Genomic DNA, 4,977 nt, shown 5'->3' on the forward strand with positions numbered 1-4,977 from the left:
CGACTTAAAGCCAAATCGTCACATTGGCCCCTCTTTTCTCTGAAACGGTTGTACTTATCGTCTGCAAAGCTATGTCGCGTACTGCGGTGTGCGGAGACACTAAAAGCACCATGGTAGAACACAGATGAAGCTTCTAAGTTGATGTAATAGCCAGTAAGATGTAGTACAATTCAAGTTTTAGGTATCGATTATTGACTTTTTAGCTGGCATTGGTGCCTTGGACATGAGCTAGGACCTTAAGATTCTGCATTAAAGGAGGACTAGCAGCCGAGTTGCACGGGAGAATGTGAAAAGTATTCATATGTAGTAAAAACCTGAGAAATCCGTCCGTTTTCGTCATTTGTTATCGAATCGACTTAAAGCCAGATCGTCACATTGGCTGCTCTTCTCTCTGAAACGGTTGTACTTATCGTCTGGAAAGCTTTGTCGCGTGCTGCGGTATGCGTAGACACTAAAAGCACCATAGTAGAACACAGATGAAGCTTCTAAGATGATGTAATAGCCAGTAAGAAGTAGTACAATTCAAGTTTTAGGTATCGATTATTGACTTTTTAGCTGGCTTTGGTGCCTTTGACATGAGCTAGGACCTTAAGATTCTGCATTAAAGGAGGAGTAGCAGCCGTTTTGCACGGGAGAATGTGAAATGTGTTCATATGTAGTAGAAACCTGAGAAACCCGTCCGTTTTCGTCATTTGTTATCGAATCGACTTAAAGCCAGATCGTCACATTGGCCGCTCTTCTCTATGAAACGGTTGTACTTATCGTCTGCAAAGCTATGTCGCGTGCTGCGGTATGCGGAGACACTAAAATCACCATAGTAGAACACAGATGAAGCTTCTAAGTTGGTGTAATAGACAAGAAGAAGTAGTACAATTCAAGTTTTAGGTATGGATTATTGACTTTTTAGCTGGCTTTGGTGCCTTGGGCATGAGCTATGACCTTAAGATTCTGCATGAAAGGAGGACTAGCAGCCGAGTTGCACGGGAGAATGTGAAAGGTGTCCATATGTAGTAAAAACCTGAGAAATCCGTCCGTTTTCGTCATTTGTTATCAAATCGACTTACAGCCAGATCGTCACATTGGCCGCTCTTCTCTCTGAAACGGTTGTACTTATAGTCTGCAAAGCTATGTCGCGTGCTGCGGTATGCGGAGACACTAAAAGCACCATAGTAGAACACAGATGAAGCTTCTATGATGATGTAATAGCCAGTTGGAAGTAGTACAATTCAAGTTTTAGGTATCGATTATTGACTTTTTAGCTGGCTTTGGTGCCTTGGACATGAGCTAGGACCTTAAGATTCTGCATGAAAGGAGGACTAGCAGCCGCGTTGTACGGGAGAATATGAAATGTGTTCATATGTAGTAAAAACCTGAGAAATACGTCCGTTTTCGTCATTTGTTATCGAATCGACTTAAAGCCAGATCGTCACATTGGCTGCTCTTCTCTCTGAAACGGTTGTACTTATCGTCTGGAAAGATTTGTCGCGTGCTGCGGTATGCGGAGACACTAAAAGCTCCATAGTAGAACACAGATGAAGCTTCTAAGATGATGTAATAGCCAGTAAGATGTAGTACAATTCAAGTTTTAGGTATCGATTATTGACTTTTTAGCTGGCTTTGGTGCCTTGGACATGAGCTAGGACCTTAAGATTCTGCATGAAAGTAGGACTAGCAGCCGAGTTGCACGGGAGAATGTGATAGGTGTTTATATGTAGTAAATACCTGAGAAATCCGTCCGTTTTCGTCATTTGTTATCGAATCGACTTAAAGCCAGATCGTCACATTGGCCGCTCTTCTCTCTGAAACGGTTCTACTTATCGTCTGCAAAGCTATGTCGCGTGCTGCGGTATGCGGAGACACTAAAAGCACCATAGTAGAACACAGATGAAGCTCCTAAGTTGATGTAATAGCCAGTAAGAAGTAGTACAATTCAAGTTTTAGGTACTGATTATCTACTTTTTAGCTGGCTTTGGTGCCTTGGACATGAGCTAGGACCCTAAGATTCTGCATGAAAGGAGGACTAGCAGCCGAGTTGCACGGGAGAATGTGAAAAGTGTTCATATGTAGTAAAAACCTGAGAAATCCGTCCGTTTTCGTCATTTGTTATCGAATCGACTTAAAGCCAGATCGTCACATTGGCCGCTCTTCTCTCTGAAACGGTTGTACTTATCGCCTCCAAAGCTATGTCGCGTGATGCGGTATGCGGAGACAATAAAATCACCATAGTAGAACACAGATGAAGCTTCTAAGTCGATGTAATAGCCAGTAAGTAGTAGTACAATTCAAGATTTAGGTATCGATTATTGACTTCTTAGATGGATTTGGTGCCTTGGAAATGAGCTAGGATGTTAAGATTCTGCATGAAAGGAGGACTAGCAGCCGAGTTGCACGTGACAATATGAAAAGTGTTCATATGTAGTAAAAAAATGAGAAATCCGTCCGTTTTCGTCATTTGTTATCGAATCGCCTTACAGCCAGATCGTCACTTGGCCGCTCTTCTCTCTGAAACGGCTGTACTTATCGTCTGCAAAGCTATGTCGCGTGCTGCGGTATGCGGAGACACTAAAAGCACCATAGTAGAACACAGTTGAAGCTTCTAAGTTGATGTAATAGCCAGTAAGAAGTAGTATAATTCAAGTTTTAGGTATCGATTATTGACTTTTTAGCTGGCTTTGGTGCCTTGGACATGAGCTAGGACCTTAAGATTCTGCATGAAAGGAGGACTAGCAGCCGAGTTGCACGGGAGAATGTGAAAAGTGTTCACATGTAGTAAAAACCTGAGAAATCCGTCCGTTTTCGTCATTTGTTATCGAATCGACTTAAAGCCAGATCGTCACATTGTCCGCTCTTCTCTCTGAAACGGTTGTACTTATCGTCTGCAAAGCTATGTCTCGTGATGCGGTATGCGGAGACACTGAAACCACCACAGTAGAACACAGATGCAGCTTCTAATTTGATGTAATAGCCAGTAACAAGTAGTACAATTCAAGTTTTATGTATCGATTATTGAATTTTTAGCTGGCTTCGATGCCTTGGACATGAGCTAGGACCTTAAGAATCTGCATGAAAGGAGGACTAGCAGCCGAGTTGCAGGGAAGAATGTGAAAAGTGTTCATATGTAGTAAAAACCTGAGAAATCCGTCCGTTTTCGTCATTTGTTATCGAATCGACTTAAAGCCAGATCGTCACAATGGTCGCTCTTCTCTCTGAAACGGTTGTACTTATCGCCTGCAAAGCTATGTCGCGTGATGCGGTATGCGGAGACACTAAAAGCACCATAGTAGAACACAGATGAAGCTTCTAAGTTGATGTAATAGCCAGTAAGAGGTAGTACAAGTCAAGTTTTAGGTATCGATTATATACTTTTTAGCTGGCTTTGGTGCCTTGGACATGAGCTAGGACCTTAAGATTCTGCATGAAAGGAGGACTAGCAGCCGCGTTGTACGGGAGAATGTGAAATGTGTTCATATGTAGTAAAAACCTGAGAAATCCGTCCGTTTTCGTCATTTGTTATCGAATCGACTTAAAGCCAGATCGTCACATTGGCCCCTCTTTTCTCTGAAACGGTTGTACTTATCGTCTGCAAAGCTATGTCGCGTACTGCGGTGTGCGGAGACACTAAAAGCACCATGGTAGAACACAGATGAAGCTTCTAAGTTGATGTAATAGCCAGTAAGATGTAGTACAATTCAAGTTTTAGGTATCGATTATTGACTTTTTAGCTGGCTTTGGTGCCTTGGACATGAGCTAGGACCTTAAGATTCTGCATTAAAGGAGGACTAGCAGCCGAGTTGCACGGGAGAAAGTGAAAAGTATTCATATGTAGTAAAAACCTGAGAAATCCGTCCGTTTTCGTCATTTGTTATCGAATCGACTTAAAGCCAGATCGTCACATTGGCCGCTCTTCTCTCTGAAACGGTTGTACTTATCGTCTTCAAAGCTATGTCGCGTGCTGCGGTATGCGGAGACACTAAAAGCACCATAGTAGACACAGATGAAGCTTCTAAGTTGATGTAATAGCCAGTAAGAAGTAGTACAATTCAAGTTTTAGGTATCGATTATTGATTTTTTAGCTGTCTCTGGTGCCTTGAACATGAGCTAGGACCTTAAGATTCTGCATCAAAAGGAGGACTAGCACCCGAGTTGCACGGGACAATGTGAAAAGTGTTCATATGTAATAAAAACCTGAGAAATCCGTCCGTTTTAGTCATTTGTTATCGAATCGACTTAAAGCCAGATCGTCACATTGGCTGCTCTTCTCACTGAAACGGTTGTACTTATCGTCTGGAAAGCTTTGTCGCGTGCTGCGGTATGCGGAGACACTAAAAGCACCATAGTAGAACACAGATGAAGCTTCTAAGATGATGTAATAGCAAGTAAGAAGTAGTACAATTCAAGTTTTAGGTGTCGATTATTGACTTTTTAGCTGGCTTTGGTGCCTTGGTCATGAGCTAGGACCTTAAGATTCTGCATTAAAGGAGGAGTAGCAGCCGTTTTGCACGGGAGAATGTGAAATGTGTTCATATGTAGTAGAAACCTGAGAAATCCGTCCGTTTTCGTCATTTGTTATCGAATCGACTTAAAGCCAGATCGTAACATTGGCCGCTCTTCTCTCTGAAACGGTTGTACTTATCGTCTGCAAAGCTATGTCGCGTGCTGCGGTATGCGGAGACACTAAAAGCACCATAGTAGAACATAGATGAAGCTTCTATGATGATGTAATAGCCAGTAAGAAGTAGTACAATTCAAGTTTTAGGTATCGATTATTGACTTTTTAGCTGGCTTTGGTGCCTTGGACATGAGCTAGGACCTTAAGATTCTGCATGAAAGGAGGACTAGCAGCCGAGTTGCACGGGACAATGTGAAAAGTGTTCATATGTAGTAAAAACCTGAGAAATCCGTCCGTTTTCGTCATTTGTTATCGAATCGACTTCAAGCCAGATCGTCACATTGGCCGCTCTTCTCTCTGAAACGGTT

The sequence above is a fragment of the Schistocerca gregaria genome, unplaced genomic scaffold, assembly GCF_023897955.1.
Source record: "Schistocerca gregaria isolate iqSchGreg1 unplaced genomic scaffold, iqSchGreg1.2 ptg000280l, whole genome shotgun sequence".
NCBI lineage: Eukaryota > Metazoa > Arthropoda > Insecta > Orthoptera > Acrididae > Schistocerca > Schistocerca gregaria.